The 17748-nt window shown below is 43.2% G+C and overlaps 1 protein-coding gene across 2 annotated transcripts in view; it reads left to right on the top strand.

The window, feature by feature from the left end:
* The window catches only part of CNTNAP2 (contactin associated protein 2), a 3301953-nt gene that overhangs the window by 293773 nt on the left and 2990432 nt on the right, over nt 1-17748 (top strand). The window lies entirely within an intron of this gene.

A 17748-nucleotide genomic window follows, 5' to 3' on the forward strand; every position in this document is an offset into this window, starting at 1 on the left:
TCTAAGAGGCAGTATATTTTTTGAAGTAGGGAGTAAAATTACCTTTTAGGGAGTGAGGAAGTTATTTTCATTCCCGTGGGGTTATTGTTTGTAAACCATACTTTATCGCATTTAGTAATTCATACACAATAAAGGTCTTCAGATCAGTGAATATTAACATTTGAGTTAATTCCTGTGTCACTGGTCTGCTGGTACCACTGTTTCGAACATATCCATGGAGCTGCATGATTGAAAGGAAAGAAAAGGGCAGGCTATCTGCCACTTGTTTGCTATTTTCTATTGGAAGTATTTTTACTCCCCATGTTTCTGTTCTGAGTATTTGCCCATTTTAGGGATTACAAGTGTCTGCTATGCCACTTGTCTATAAGGCTAATCTGGCCCCTACAAAATTACTACCCAAAATTGTCTTATTAGCAAAATATCTGATAATAAATCTATGAATCCAGTGGGCTTCTCTCTAGTCTAGGCGTTATGCAATGTTCTGTATTATTTCCATCACTTTAAATCTCATCTGTGATAATTGATGTTTCAATTCTAGGAAATGATGTGTCACTGAAGATTTCAAATTTCTGGTCCTTAAATTTGATCGATGCTCATTCCATCACAATGTTACCTTGTGTTTACATAGTACAGACCACACAGACACTATAACATTCATAACAGCATTGTACCTATTCTTCGCTTTGTTCTCTTCCTTTCTTGTGCTTGGAGTTTTAATTCATTTCTTTTATTTGAAACTGACAGAATCAAGGCAGGTAATATAATATGTTGGACAACATGATTTGAAAACACACAAAAGTTGATTTAATTTTATGTGGTTTTACATGTATAGTTTTGTTTGTTTCCATTGTTTACGTTTGTTGTTCACAGAAAGGTCCCTTTTGGTGGATGTCACCATCAGAAAAGCATGGGATTAGAATTGCGTCTGCAATTAAAATATGCGTCGGCAGCTAAAATATTTCGTTTTCCTTGAAAAACATTTAAATGGATTAATTAAGCAATATGGCCCGAGCGGCGGGGGAAATGCCCCGGGGCTCATAGGTGTAGGCCCCGAGCAAAGCGAGGGCCTTACCGAAGGCCCCGGGGCATTACCTGACGGTCATATAGCTATTAGTACCCCGGCCTGCAAAAACTGCGTGACCGGGGCACTAAAAGCTTTTTTTTGTCCCGAAACGCTGTGGTGCCGCCGCCATGGAAAGGGAAAACGAAAACGGAGTCCGTTTTCCCTTTCCATGGCGGCCATCGCGAGCGGACGCGCTGGTAACATGTCAGCTCCTAAAAAAGGATCAAAAAGAAGGTAAGTGGGGTTGGGAGGGCGGGAGTGGGATGGGGGGGGGAAACGTACCTGTGTCCCCGCCGAGGGACGAGGGAAGCCTCCAGCCGTGTGGAGGTGCAGAGTGGGGATGGCCCCGCTCAGAGTCTCCACACGGCTGGAGGCTTCCCTCGTCCCCTGCCGGGGATGTAGGAACAAGAAGGTAAGATGGGGGGGGGGGCAAGGGAATTAAAAAAAAAACTTACCCGAGTCCCCGGCGGGGGGCGAAGGCAGCCTCTCAGCCGCGGGGAGGCTCAGAACGGGGATGGCCCCGCTTCGAGCCTCCTCATTGGCTGAGGGGCTGCCATGCCCCCCGCTGGGGACTAAGGCCGTGGAATCCCGACGGAGGGATTCCAGGCCTGGTAATGACTCTGCGAGGGCCAATCAGAATGGCTCTTGCATTCTGATTGCACCCTCGCCGGGTACTAATGTTACTTATGAAAGGAAATGAAAGCTGGACGGAAATCGTGCATCGGCTATTGTCCACTTTTCAAAGCCCTCTCGCGAAGCAACTTTAATTTATCATGAGGCTATTTTTCAAGCGAAGCGTTTGTATTATACCAGTCATATTGAATCATCTCAAAATCAACTAAAAGATCCTTCAGAATTGTGCAGTCACTTTCCTCTGCCTCTGCTCCCTCCAGCTCTATTCTTCCGTTGCAGGTTTTATGGCACACTCTAATTTCTTTATTGATAAGATTGATCTCATTCGACTAAAAAAATATCTTCTCTGGAGCCTAGCACTATAATTACTCCTCTGCCGGTGCTGGCCATCAGCCATCCTCATTCCTTGTCTTTTTTTCCCTCCTTTAACACGAATGAGATTATAAGGGCCACAAATAATCTTAAATCAGCTTCCCCATTGGATCTGATTCCACTTTCTACTCTGAAATCAATAATGCCCAAAATTGCCTCTGTGGTTACATCTGCGGTGAATCGCCCACTGTCAATTAGTTGTGTTCCTCTCTCTCTGAAGCACGCCTTGGTGATTCCCCTCTTGAAAAAGCATTCCTTGGATCCCCTTTTTCTGGTTAACTATCACCCTATTTCTCTTCTACCTTTTCTGATGAAATTATTAGAATCCTTGGTTACTCCCCTTCTTAGTTCTTTTTTAGAGGAATCCTCTTTTTTTGACTCCTTCCAGTATGGGTTACAACCTGGTCACGGTACTGAATCGGTGCTAGTCTCGCTAGTAGATGACCTAGCCCAGTTTACAGATCAGGGTGGCGTCAGTTCACTGATCTTACTCGATCTATTAGCTGTATTCGATACCATTGAACAATCCATCATGCTGGGCAGGCTAACCGAGGCTGGTAATCCAGGCTCAGTGCTGTCATGGTTTTGTTCTTTTCTAGCTAATGGATCACAGTCTCTCTGTCTCCCTTCTTTCGAGTCTGCCCCAGTATCTGTCGCTTGTGGGGTCCCGCAAGGTTTGTCTCTTCCCCAATTTTTTATTTAATGTTTATGTTCATCCAGTCCTTTGGCTTCTGTTACACATATACTGTAGACACTCAGATTGTGGTACATTTAGATCTCACCCAATCTGAGGCCAAGACAGTTTACGATCTTGTCTGAAGGCTATAGGTAACTGGATGAGTAGTAATTGGCTCAGACTCAATGGTGACAAAACAGAGGTTTTGGTGATTGACCCTCCCTGAGCGGCTGCCTTCTGGACTCAGGATTTTTGGCCTTCCTCTTTAGGCCCCTTTCCTCAACCTGTCCCTGCAGTAAAGGTTGTGGGGGTCAATAATTCCACCTTATTATCCATTTTAGCACAAGTAAGAACTGTCTGCCAAGGGGGCCGTGAAAAACTTAAGAGCTTGCAGAAAGTCCTCCCCTTTTTGCCCCCTTCACTTATGAGTTCCAGTCATTACGTCCTCATCTGCGCCACCATGATTATTGTAATTCCCTTTTTGTGGACCAACCAGTCTCTCCTATTAATTGGCTGCAAGTTTTACAGAATATGGCTGCTAGAGCCATTTCTGGTCTCTTTTCACAAGTTTATTTCCGCTATCATACGCAGTCTTCCCTGGCTCCCGGTTTGCAGCGGCATTGAGTTTAAATCACTGTGCATCGCTCACTGTGCCTTTTTACGGAATGGGTGCTGAATATCTTCAGGACAAATTTCATCCATATGCTCCTTCAAGATCCCTTCACTCTGCTAATGCACTTTTAGTTCAGGTCCCTCGTGTTCATAGTTCCAGAACGGGCGGCTGCACATTCTCTGTGGTAGCCGCCACGCTCTGGAATAAGCTTCCCCGTTCTCTGGGCCCCATTGACAATCACCTCCTGTTCCGTCGCAATCTGAAAAAGTTCCTATTTTAAATTCTGGGTCTGATTTGCCTGCCATTTTCTTTACTGCTGCAGTTCTCCTCTAGCGCCATGATGTCTTTTTTGGCGTAAGTCACGCTTTTTGGCACTGCTAACATAACATTCTAACATTATGAGACATAACATAGCACAATTCTACCTGCAGTAAATTATTTAAGAGGGTTATGACCGGATCTCTGACAAGAGACACTTGCCGGTATATTTTGCTGATTTGACATACCCTCTAGTGTAAAGAAGGTACTAGTCTGGCCAAAATAACATTTGATACGTATTGAAAGAAGCATGAATGTATCTAGCGGTGCCCACTTTGAATACATTGTCACAAAATTGTCTTACCACACTCACAGTAAATGGAGCCATGCATGCCACTTGTCCAAATGCAACTCTTATTATGGCTGTTCTTTATTTTAAATGACAATTCTGTCTCCACATTAAGAAATCCCTATGCCTGATAACTCAGAAAGTTACATTCCTGAAGGGGAACAGTCATATAGGAACTTATGGCACTGTATTGCATGCAAAACAATACTCAATATTTATGTGTTTGTTAAAGAGGAAATTCACACCCCACAACCTCTTCCAAAATGGAAAAAGCACAATATCAGGCACATCGCAATATGACCACACAGCAAGTGCCGTGCTACATTGCGGTGCCTCCTGATGGCGGCCCGCTCCATCTGAAAGATTAGGGCCTGACCGAGCAGGACATCTGTCATAACTCTGAGTCATCTGTGTCAGGACAGAATGCTCGATTAGACAGACCTCTAGAGGTACCAACATTAGCATGCATAGTTTGAATTGGGGGCAGGTAATGTCATGCACCCAGTTGGACCGCCCTATGTAATTATCCCAAAGCACTCAGAAATCTCCACCCATAGGTCTCACTGGAGGTAGAAAGGAAATGTGTCAGTTCAACTTGTGCTATAGGACACGGTACGCACTTAGATGGCTTTTAGGGGGTAAGAATGTTGATGCACTAAGGCGCACTTAAACAGTACATTCTTTTGGGGATGGGAAACAATACCATCGGCCTTAGGCGGCAATGTCTATTTAATGTATTTGCCTACTGCACTCAAATCATGCCACCAGCCAGGTCCTTCCGAATGGTAGTATGCCGGCCCCACCAGAAGATGCACCCGAACTGACAGCCTTTCGCCTTGGCAGACCTAGGGAAGTGGCATCGAAGAGAAACTCCATCTGAGTTTATGGCCTTTATAATCACACCACATCTGTGGACACATGCTGCAGTCACAACTCCCCATACATGCGCTCTAGAATGCAGATACGGCTATGTCAAATTCAGTCTAGCTGCTCGCATAGCCATCCTCACTGAGACCCCTGACGTCCCTCAATACCCCTCAGTGATAACCTACGACAAATGTGGTCTAGCTGGGCACACATCGAGTCTCCTGCACTAGCACTCTGCCTTAACCACCGACATACCCGCCCACATAGCTGACCTCTGGGTTGCTTACTGGAGTCTAACCAGCACTCCTAGGTCCTAATTTCAGCAAAATGCACCCACGCAAGTAAATTTTCAGAATCTTCCCATAGCGTTCCAACCAAAAAGAGCACTGAGGCCATACAAATGGGGAAATGGCATTGTATAAATGACAACTAAAATATAATACAATACACCTGGAAAAAAGAACAATCTAAGGTGATGCCCATCCTGTTAGTGCAAAAGACTTCATGTGCCTTAAAATCCTCAAATATAGAAAGTTAAAACTTGCCAGAAAATCTGTAAGTCAGTCTCACTTGGCTTGAGACTACAACTGGATCTGACACACTTTAAGAGAGAGCTCAACATATGTGCACCACAATCGCAGAGTTTTCACCACGGATAGTTTGGACTGAACTTTCTTTTCAGAAGTAGACATTGGGGGTCCTTACGAGGTTGCCGGTCTGGAAACAACGGTACCGGTAAGCTTGCCGGTACCGTTGTTTCCGGACCGGCAAACTATGAGTTCTGTGAGTGGTGCCTTTTCGCCACCAGGTCTGACCTGGCGGGCAGAACGGCACCCGCTCGCAGACCTTGACAAGTGCCCTGGAACCATTCATGAATGGTGCCTGTGCATCTGTCCTCCCCATTCCCATTGAGTCCAATGGGACTCCAATGGGAATGGGGAGAAATATTTTTCGGCGCCCGGCAAGAATTTTTCGGCGCCCAAAGAATTACCGGGACCGCCGAGGCCGTAATGCCCCAGTAAGTCCCAATTACGCTGCGCCGGAAAAAAAATGACTCCAGCGGCAGCAGTGATGTTTTTACCAGCACAGCTACCCACGGACTGATAATGAGGCCTATTTGTTTTACCACAAAATAGACACAAGGCCTCATTACGAGTGCGGCAGTAACCCTGCCGGTGCTACCGGCGCCTGACTTCCCAGTGGCACCGGGAGATTCCATGTCTGGCGGCCTGGGAATTCCGGCACCAGTAAAATGTAAGTCCCCATTCTCAAAGAGTCTGCAAGGATTCTATGGGAGTGGGGACACAGAAGCACTGGCACCATTGCTAACGGTGCTGGTGCTTCCATGACTGGTCTGCCTGCTGTGGCCACTGTGCCCGCCAGGGTCAGACCTGTCGGGCACAGTGGCCACGGCAGGCAGACTCAGAATTTGGCGGTCCGGAAACAAGGGTGCCAGTGAGCTTACTGCACCCTTGTTTCCAGACCAGCACACTTATAATGAGGCCCACAGTCTCTGAAAGTAAACCATGCCAGTTCCTAACGTAGAACTAGGTCAAAGGTTGTGGTTGCTTCTACATTATATCCTTGCGTCTTTTCCCCCTGACCTCGCATGATGCGTATTTGATTGGCGTACCAACGGCAGCAGTGTCTGATCTTTGACAGAAAGATCATGCACAAGGATCAGTATAGTTAATGGATTTTAATCCTCTGTTGTAGGATGTATTTAACCATTTATTTTCTGTCTTTGGCAGTCATTTGTATACTGTTTGTGTCATCCCCGAGTTTTGCAGACTACAAAATGCTAAAGCTCATGCTTCGTCAACCATAATCTGCGTGTTTGCAAGAAATGCATCTTCCATTGGCTTGCAAGAAATCAATGCCTAGGCCTACACTTACAAGTTTTCAGCTCAAATTCATTCAAATATGCATAGGCTGACTGTCCAGTACCATAAATAATACAGTAACACTGCATATTTGATGTAGCAAGAGTAGGCTTGCACACAGAGCAAATGTTGCAAAGCACATGGGCCTCCCACAGCCTTACACACGGCCTAATACAATATAACGAGCGCTAAATCAAACAGTCCAGCTAGGTTTAATACCCATGTTTATATACCAAGGTGAAGCCAGAACATGTAATGGACAGATAAACACAGCAGGCTAAGGACAAGCTAACCTGTGTAGCTGCAGGCAAATTTGTGAGAAGCTGTGTCAAATCCCCAGTCAGCAGTAAATAGAAACTCTTGCAGGACGATTGACGAATGGCAGCCATATTAGCTCTTAATCCACCAGATAGGACCAAATGTACTCTGACCTTTTTCCAGGTAAAGCTACTGCTCTGCCCTAAGCCTTCAGATTCATCAGCAGGTGATCAGTGAGTATAAGTAAGCAGAACACGCCCATAGGAGGAGAGTACGAATTCCACATTCGTTACGTCAATTATTTTCCCTTATAACTTGTACGTTTTAGGGTTGTTTTGGGGATATGTGGCACTACAATGCAGATGCTTCAAGTTAACAATAAAATCTATGCCTGGAGTTGAATGCCTCGTGCATATATAAGTACGACTTTTCCCATATTGTTTGGATGTTCAAATGCACCAGGCATATTCTGCCGTTCAACAAGCCACGCACTTTTTTGTGTAAATTAGTTGAGTCGCCTCCTATGTCTACTGGACAAACAATCCTGTGTCTGACTGCGAAAAAAGAAAAACAATCATTCTCATCCATGTTTGTTCACAGTGCTGTGTTCCTCTGGACCCTTTTGCACATTGTGCACCACCATCTATCATGCCGTTGAGGATGTAAGCATTGTAGATACTCGCATTGCCACCCCCTTTGTGACACAATAACAACATCTTAATGGGCTGAAAGGGCCTCATCACGATTTTGGCAGTGCAGTTAAAAAGTGTGAGCAGTTCCATTACCAGTATTTATTTTTTTGCCAGTAACTCAGTTTGAGCTAAATTTACCAAACTGCTGAATTCCGGGTTTGGAGGAAAAGTGGAGGATGCACCTACGGACTTCAGAAATGGGGATATACACTGTTCTGACAGCACTCGGAATCCAGTTGTAAGCATACAAGACCGAGTGGCAGTAACGCAAAACAATTTTGGCTGCAATTCCGTGGATTTACTTCTAAATTTCCATCATACTCGTCAGGGGTGTTACTAGGTCTGGAAATGATCAGGGGCTAAGCTAATGTTGGCACTGGCGGGATTCGTTGCTAGCTATAGCCTTTTGGTTGTAGCTCCTAAGATTCTATCCGGGGCTACAACCAAAACATATAGCCCCCTTAGCAACCCCCTAGCAACGCCTCTGATACTCGTAATGAGGCTGAAAATGTTTTTATAAATGGGATACCATTTTACCTCAAACCTTTGGATAGCGATAGGTTTATGAGGTATTTATGGGTGGTATCACATGCCATAATTTTGCAGTATTTACTGTATGTAGCATTTAGAAAAAAATACAGCAAGCAGTACATTTTGCACTCGGGTACCGACGACCAGCCAGCAAAAGCAGGCAGTATTTGAAATAATGACTATTTTTACCATTACCACCAAATGTATTAGGACCCTAGGAATCCTTGGATCTCATTATGTGTGAGCCGGTCCGGAAATAATGCGCCAGTAGTTAGGTTACCAGCACCTTTTCCAGACAGGCTCACTCCGAGTCTGACGGTAGGGGCTGTGAACTTCCAGCAGGCCTGACCTGCCAGTAGTTCAGGCCACTATAGGCAGATAATTCACGGAAGCACCAGCACTGTTAACAACAGTGCCTCAGTGTTCCCATTCCCATGGAGTCCAATGGGAATCCATGGGAATGGGAAGTTACCATTCCACCGCTGCCTGTAATATCCTGGTATTACTGGGATATCGGAAATGTAAGCCGAGGTTGCCAGTACTACCGGCGACCTCATAATGAGGGCACTTTTGTCAGTTCCAAATACAGTATACACACACACAAACACGCACACGAATACAGCCACTATAATCTTTCCTGTATGAAATGTCTTCTTCAAAGATAAAACGTGGCCGTTGAACTCTAGGCTCATTTTCGGACAGCTTATCACCTAGTGCTCCTTGTGAGCTACTTCCTATTATGTTACATTGACTAAAGGTACTTGTTTAAGGATGGGGCCCTATTGGCTACACATACAGTAATAGCCTATGATATATTTATAAGCTACATCAAATTGATATATTACTAGCACAGCTTATTAATAATTACTTGTACAATCATAAATGTGTTTCAATTGACAAAGGCTAATTGGATAACTCAGCACTGTCACTGTGTCTGTATGTTTAAATCTGTATTAATACTCATAAATCATGGATAGAACATATGCAATAGCATATTAGTTAAATGATAGGAACAAAGGAAATATATCTGCTTAGTTTTTTTATCCATTGTTGCAATGGACAATGATCAGAATGTCTTTAGACAAATCATAATGCTTTCATAACATCTAGATAAAGCATTTACACTGCCACTAGACCCGATGAATGCCTTGTGACAAAAATCCCTTCCTTGTGGACATCTAGTGGTGAGACCAAGGAAGGCATGGACCTTCACAAGTTAGTAGATGATGGGCCCAGATTTGGCATGGAGAGGATCCCTGATAACCCTCACTTAGCCCCCATTACTGGGCAGCAGACAAATACATGCTGGAGATAAGTGCTACTGGCCCTTTAAAGGCCTTGCCTGAAGACACGTGACCTCCAACCCAGACTCAAAAAGATTCAGGTTCTGCCCTCACCAAAAGTTACAGTAACAATTCTAAAGCACTTTTAATGAAGAATACATTGAAGGTGGTAGGAGAAAGACATCAGTTGGTGGTATGAAGGGGATCTTTTGAGGTAGCAGGAGGAGGGCATGAGGAGGTAATAGGAGGAAGGCATCAGGAAGTGGGAAGAGCAAGCTCTGGTGGTGAAGAATCTTGGTTTGAAGTTAGATGCACTACTTTTATTTTCTTCTGAGATTATGCACAACATTGTGTCACCGTTTGAGTCCAGATTTAAAAACAGATCACAAAGGTTTGAGTCGTTATACCTTTTATTGGACTAACTGAAAGTATGATGATGCAATTGAATAATGCATTGACTTTCGAAGTGTCAAAGATCTTCCTTATCAGATGTTGACAGGAAAGAGTCAGGGGGATAAACCTTCTGAGAGCGTTGCCTCCTAGCTTGGCATGCAAGGAATGTATTGGTGTGATCATCTCATCCGACAACGGTACATTTACACTACATAACCGTTAACCTGCAATCAAGCAGTTCGAGAAATAGCTCTGCCTAAAACATGCTTCCATCTACATAATTACAGCGATCTAGCCTCTGTTCATTTCCACACAAGTGTGAAGTGCTTTCCAGAAACAGGGACCAGTGAATTTGGGATTTCTGTTTATGGTAAAAATGTCAAGGTGTGCAGAGTTTTAAAATGTTAAGGGAGTATATGTTATACTAGATGTTAAACTGTATTTATTTCAAATGTTGTTAAAATGGGCAGATGAAGCAAGTGTTGTAGTCTTTTCATTGTCCTTCCCTGCCTTGCGGGTTCTGCTCCTTTGTTCCTTGCTACGATAATCTCTCTCCACCATCCTATACGGATCTACTAAGCTAAGACGTTTGACTGTTCCCAGATACCAGTTTGCCTGCATGGAAATTCACATCTTTTTTGCCATGGCTCGTGGACTACTATGCAATGCAACTCCCTGCTCTCGAGCAATGCTATTTTTCTTCTGTAAATATTCTAAATCATAAACTTAAATGCAGGCTCTTCCTCCAGGACTTCGGCTGTTAGTCTGTACTTCTTTAATTAATTTCTTTCATTTATCAGCTTGATTGCTCCCATTCTCAACACCAAGGGACACTTTTGTGGTGTATGAGTGCTTTGCAAATGAAACCAAATAGAAATAGAAATACAGACATCAATTGACCGTAGGAGGATTAAATCAGTGGGAGAGGGTGTAGCTAGCAGGTGCAGGGAGGCGAGAGGGGGCAGGCTTGGACTCCAATCAGTAGGCTTAAGCCCTATGTAGTAGGAGGAATGAGCTTGTGGTCTTGAGTTGAGTAGGCGTAGGACCAAAGTAGGAAGCAACGATGTTGGGAAGAGGGTAAAAGTCAGGACCCCTAGGAATGGAAGGTTCTTTCAGGTCTTTCCCCTCTTGCCCCTTCCCCAATCATATTCTGCACCCTCTCCTCCAAGCCCCTACTGCAGCCTTACCTCCTAACATCCTCCCTTTTATCCCTAGTCTCAGGCATGTGCTCCGTCTTTGTGGCCCCCTCAGAATCATCAAAAGGGCTTACTGCCTTCACTGCTCTCCATGGTGGCCATCCTAGGTTGTAGTTTTTTCTTGAAGGGAAATCGGGCATGCATGAAAGTCGGTCACAATTTCCCTTAAAAAAGAAAATACCAAAACCTATCAGCCCACCAGAGGGAACCCCTCTTGCTAATAGCGGTAAACACTGCTAGTGAGGTTCACAGGGCTGGTAGCGGCCCAGACCTCTTGCAAGGCCCTTTCAGTGCATGAATCTACCTTCCTCAGGCCTGCAGGCTGTTACCAGCCCTGTCATCTCACATTGCACTTTTTATAACAATAAAGGCCCTTCAAAAACTTCAGACAACAAAGCTCATCCTAATTATCTAGAAAAGCAGACTGCCTGAAAAACGCATAATCGTTCCCCTGTCTCAACATGCCAAGCCACTATACAGTCTGAACTGCTGTCTGCTGCCCTGTTCATCACCCCAATGAAGGATGAACTGACTGCATGGAAAGAGAAACTGTGGGAACTTACTGACAGATCTGGCTGCTGACAGATCAAGAAAGCTGCAGCTATAAAGCCAGTGTCTAGCCTTTAAGCATGATGCCCTTACCACCCCTCACTATCCATGCATCTATGCCTCTTCTGGTTTTGAAGGTCTGCAAAATAGATCAGCAATGTTGTTACGCAATTACAGTCTTGAACTTGAATGGCTCATTCATAAATGAAGTTGATGCCATCTGAACTGCAGTGAATGGATCACAACAATCAGGGACCGTAAAATGATGAGACTTTGACAGCTCCATGTTAAATTCAACTGTAGACGACGAACAGCAAACTGTAGATTGTTGGCTTGGCAGCAAAAACAGGAAAACCCTTTTTTGAAAGGAAAGAAAGACCACACATTCTTAAATTTGAACGAGAACATTGGCTAGTTAATCCGTTCCCAGAATGAATAGTCATATCTCCAGACTTAGTCGAGTATCTGTGACAAGGTCCATTACACAGCTACATGAGAGGCGTGTATGATCTTATGAAAACCAGTAAGGGGCAATTTGCAATCACCTTGCACAATTCCACTTGTACTATTTAGCACATTTTTCCATGATATGAAATGATATGATAGTTTATTTATATTGCGCCTATACAGAATGTGTTTCAAAGCGCTTCAAGGCAAGGGAGGGAACAAGGGGAAATACAATGACATTCTTACAGGCCATAAACAGTAAGGATGTGAAATTAACTATCGTACTCAGCCTGACGACATTTCAGATAGTGCAAGAGCTAATATATAGATAAGGAAGGGAGGGGGAGAGTGGGAAGGAAATGGAAACAGACAGGCAACTACCATACTAGGCCTGACAACATTTCTGGTAGAGCTGGAGAAAAACGGTGAGGAAGAGAGGTGCAGAAAGGAAGGGGAGGAACAAAATAAGCAACTATTGTACTAGGCATGAGGACATTTCAGATAGTGCTGAGGGGGGGTGGGGACAAGTAAGGGGTAGGGGAAGGAGACAGACGAGGTTGCTATCATACTAGGTCCAGGGACAATTCTGATAGAGTAAATGCATAGATGAAAGTAAGGGGAGGAGGGGAGGAGATAGGAAAAGGGAGAAAGAGAGAGGAGGAGAGAACAGAGGGTAAGCAGTCAAAAAGGGTGGAGAGCAAGAGGGGAGAGGGAATACAATTGCAGAAGTCAGTAATAACACATGATGTTGCAAGCCAGGATACAAGATCAACAACCCAGAAATACAGTTTCATCCACCAATCTGAAATTGCAGAATCCGGGTTCATTTATATAATCTATATTGGTTTATCCACCAAAGAATATATGAATTCCATTAGGTGATACAGTAGCTTTCATTTAAAAGCTAGTCCACCATCAGCAAGATCTCTCAACAACCTTTTTTAGAGTAAGGTTATTTGAGGGTTTGGTCCAGTTTCCTTAAATGCTCTCACACTTTTGTTATAGGATCCTGGGACTGCTTCTTGTTAATTGTTACTTACACCAAGACCAAGTACATTGCCTTGAAATCTCGTCTTCAAGGGAAGTTTAACTTAAGTATTCGGCCGACATCATAGTTGTATCCTGCATATGATGGTATATTTGTTCAGAATATGTTGCCCCTTAGGAAAGACAAGGCTCAATTTAATAATTTACAGGATAGTCACAACATTAAAAAAATCATTGCCACAGGGTTTTGTGAAATGTTCAAGGCTCTTATGAACTATGGGATGGCCAAGATAGGGAGTTTCAAGTAAGCAGCCCTGGAACTCGGAATTAACTAACCTTTTCAACTCCAATATCCTCTTGAATGTCCAGACACAGACACAGGAAACATTGTGACCTGCTTTGCATTCTCCTCAACAAACCTCAATATTGGGATTTTTTTTAATTAAAGCAACTCAATTTCGTATAGCTGCTATGAATCAGTTAAAGGCTACTCAGCCACCCCTATACAGAGATTGGCATACATTTAGTAAACTTATTTAGCAAATATTTTTTAATGCCAGTCAATATCATGATGAGTTTAAACTTGAATCCTATTGTATAAAATAATCATTCATCTAAATTGCCTTCTTGGTAACGTGATTGAGATGGGATGCCCTACAGCAGGCCATGAATACCGGACTTTCTAACTGGGACAAAATAAATGAGATTGTCTAATAGGTAGGTGAACATGTTTGCCTGACAATTTAAAGTCCTGCACTTGTGTGTCTAGTAAAGAAATGTAATCGCATGTTTGTGTCAAATATCAACTTTACACTAACTTTTGGTCAGGGATCTTTGTGGCCTTTCTTATACTTTCTAATAGTGAGAACAACTGGACGGTATGGCAGCAACTCATGGCTGGAACGGGTTGATGCCTTTGTCAAAGGTTTGATGAACTTGTGAATGGTACTTTAAAATTAAACTCCCCATAATGCAGCAGGCTAAGGGTGGGAATCATGGGAGCAGGGTCTGGTGAGGTATCTGTGTATCACAAGCGTGGCCTCCAAAAAGATCATGTTGAGCCCCCACTCAGTAGAAAAATAGTTGTTCAGTACAGCCAGAAGCCTAGTTTAACTGGCCATTACATTTCCTAGAGTCACAGACAGATGAATATTATATCACCAAAATCGCCCTGAAATTACATAAAAAATGGTACAAAATGAAATCAATCCACCTTATGATGGGTGAGAAAAAGGCCTAAATGATAATAGTCCTTTTAAATTAATTGTTCATCTTGATGTGGGACAAATGGCCCTGACTCCTGCCTTCAGGACATTTGTTTTCACTGGTTCAGCCTTTGCCTAAAGTTTTTTTTTTTTTTTTTTATCAGTCTCCTTTGTGCTGGAAGCTTGTTCTTTGAAGTGGGTGCCTCCATTTTCATACATATTAGTCATGCTCCAGCCAAGGGGTAACTTTTCTTGATGTCAATGCTTTCAGAGCCAGCAGGTCTGGAGAACACTCAATTTTCGACAACTTTATCAGGACATTGTTATTGCAGTTGGTCATTAGATGGGAGATGTTACATCCAGGCTGGAAGTGGTAGATGTCTTTGTGAAGTTTTGCCCACAACCAGCGAAAGGGTATGCCTTCGGCTGACATTTTCCATGAAGTCAAAGTGGCTCTTCAAATGTTACTGGAGTTTTATAGGTGTAACATAATATACATTGCTTTTGGTCAACCCGCGCATCATGTTTTGTTTTCCTGATATTCTTCTGTGAGCAGTGATATTTATTTCACTTACTTTTTAAAACCGTTTTTATTTGCACACACCTGTGCAGGCCATTTTTGTTTTCAATGTTTAACAATCCTGTGTTCTATGTGACAGGGATCTTTGATCCCTCCTCCTTTTGTAAATTAAAATGCTGCTTATCCATTGGTAATGACAGGTAGGCCCCTTTACACATGGCTCTTTAATTTTACTTGAAAAACAAAAACAAAGACCAGGCCGTTTTTGTTTCAGTGTTTAAAATCTTGCTATTCATGTGAAAGCGACTTCTGTTTGGGGCCTTTAAATGCACCCTGCAGACTGCAGTATTAGGAGGACGTCCAGTAAATATATTTTTATGTATTAGGAGGGACAAGGATTAGCGTCAATTAATGCAATTAAACAATGATTTATGGACGGTAGAGGTTACTGTTGTCTAAATAAGCTAAATCAGTTAGAGTTGAGAAAAAAAAGAAGACTGGGAGTACAGAATGGGAGATTAGAGGCAATAATAATTCGAGGGACCATAACAAAATTACTGTGGGTGGATGTTTATTGCATTGTTTAGTTGTCAAATTGTATAAGGACATGCTATTGGTTTATTAATACTTGTATGATTGAGTTGAAGCAATATGTGTAAAACCATTTCTTTTTTCGCACAAATACATACATGTGAACATTCTTCTTGGGCAAACCAGTCTGAAACAAGACTGGCTTTGTGCAACAGTCTGTGCTATGTAGCATCACTTTAGCAAAGAAACACGGAGATGCAGTTTCACACAACAGTCTTAAACTGCACAACCCCTGATAGTTTCCATTACCTGAACTCTGAACCGGGGCGTGCAAGGCCATGCACACCCCGACCCCTGCCCCAGATGTACATCTTAGTCCCTCCCGGCTTTACAAATGAAGCAGTCTGGGTGGTGACACAGGTTATTTGTCCTCTCCCACTCGTTACTAGGTCAATGAGCTTAAGTTCCCTCCGGGGAACCAGTGCTGCCTCAGTCTGACAGTCCTCTACTTCTCTTTTGCTTAGGTTAGATGAAAAAGGGAAGCGTTGCTACTGTTGTAGGCAGATAATAAGCAATGTGAAAAGGCTATTAAGCAAGATAAGTACCGAGAGAAGGACAGAAGGATAGTCAAGGACGGCAACACGAGCCCCCAAAGCATTCTTTATATAAATGGAAAAGAAGAAGACGAAGGGAGACATGTTTGAGGCTTTTTTGAAGGCCTGTGGAAACATTATAAAATCCTTACCTTTTCATTGCTCTTTTCCAACGGTATTTAAAGATGAATGTACTTTATCATTTTTAGATCTGCCATATTAAGACATTATACATTAGAGTTTGCTTACTGAGAATAAAGCAAACAATCAATTGGGAGAAATTAACATTACTATATGGCTGAAGCCTGATGGGCTCTGCAACATGGCCCTTAAGTAGTTAAGTGCAGTTTTGGCAAACCCCTGCAAGGTTATATACTTCAAGAATCAATCGGGCCATCCATTAAGGATAGAAGGAAAAGGGATACGTCCTTGTAAGAGGAAAGGGCACGTTCAGAATATGAAGAATACAGCCTGGCACAGGCTTCCTACACACAGTATGTTATATTGTATGCTAGGCTCCTCACAGAGATGACACAAGCACACAGGTGCGCAAAAGGCCTAAGGCTTTATTCAGATGTATAGTCAATGCTTCTTAAGTTACATGAGACATGAGTCACCCACCTGCCACTTTCACTCATTCACAACTCGGACCCAGCTGACATACACATAATATTCATTCAACCACAATTTTCTGTGCTGTTCATGCACACCGAGCACCAACATTCAACATGGTGAGCAGGACAGGAAAGCGAGCATGCAACACATTTCCTTCCCTTTCCCACAATCAACAACCAAAGTCATGCACTGGGTCACAGACCCAGCACCATACTCGCCAAGCTCACGGAGAGGCCCACTTACAAAACACTGCAATTGCACCACAACATACAGACTAGGGGAGCAAAGGCTAGAAACCTGAAAAGAACATGTAGACTCTGAGTATCACCCATACCATGTGAACATAAGAACGCAAACCCCCTACAAAAAAACAGACCGGGAATCCGTGGGCCCAGAACCTAACGCGCTTATTCCAAAGCCTGGAAGTTCCATGCATATCCCAGACACCAGCCAATCAAATAACAAACACACTCACAGCAAGAAGATTAAGCACAACTAAGCATACGACAAGAAAACCAATTGATGCGTGGATCCACAAAGCCGTTCAGACCCTCAACTATTGTTCAAACTGAGTAGGATGGGCAATGCAACCTCACATACAAGGTCACAGCACACAGCATATATTAGATCCAAACGATGGCAAATGCAAAAAACCCACAAAGCTAGATTCCATTAAGCATTATCCAAGTGCCAAGCCAAACCAATAAAACACAGCACATAGGGTCTGCCGGTGCCCACAATGCTAGGGGAACCCAAAACCGCAATGCCTCAAATACTATGATCAACCTATTTCAACAGCTGCACAACAACAAGGTCGCTAAGGTGGGTCTAGGGAAAAAACAGAAACCTCTCGGAAGCCGAAATCCACACAAACATCCAGGTGCACTATTCACACAACTAATAGGCATGCTTCTCTACACAAGCTCCATAATTGCACCCTTCAAAATCAAAGACTGTTTGGATGATAACCTCATGAATCCCAGGATGGTTACAGCCAATGAAAACAACAAGGCCCTTTAAAATTCAAATACAATACAATTTTAAAAGGAACAAATCGGTATGTTTAAGGTTATTTTGGCAACATATCCTTTATATCACCTGTAACTTGCCTTACATAAGATTTCTTGTACGGATTTGTACAATTGAAATGGGAGATTGTGCAGGAATCGACTTGTAATCTCCAGTGAGGGCCACAAACAAACATACTTGCCAGTGGCACAAGGTGGCTATTAGT

This window comes from Ambystoma mexicanum, chromosome 2q (genome assembly GCF_040938575.1).
Source record: "Ambystoma mexicanum isolate Mex_15411 chromosome 2q, UKY_AmexF1_1, whole genome shotgun sequence".
Lineage (NCBI taxonomy): Eukaryota > Metazoa > Chordata > Amphibia > Caudata > Ambystomatidae > Ambystoma > Ambystoma mexicanum.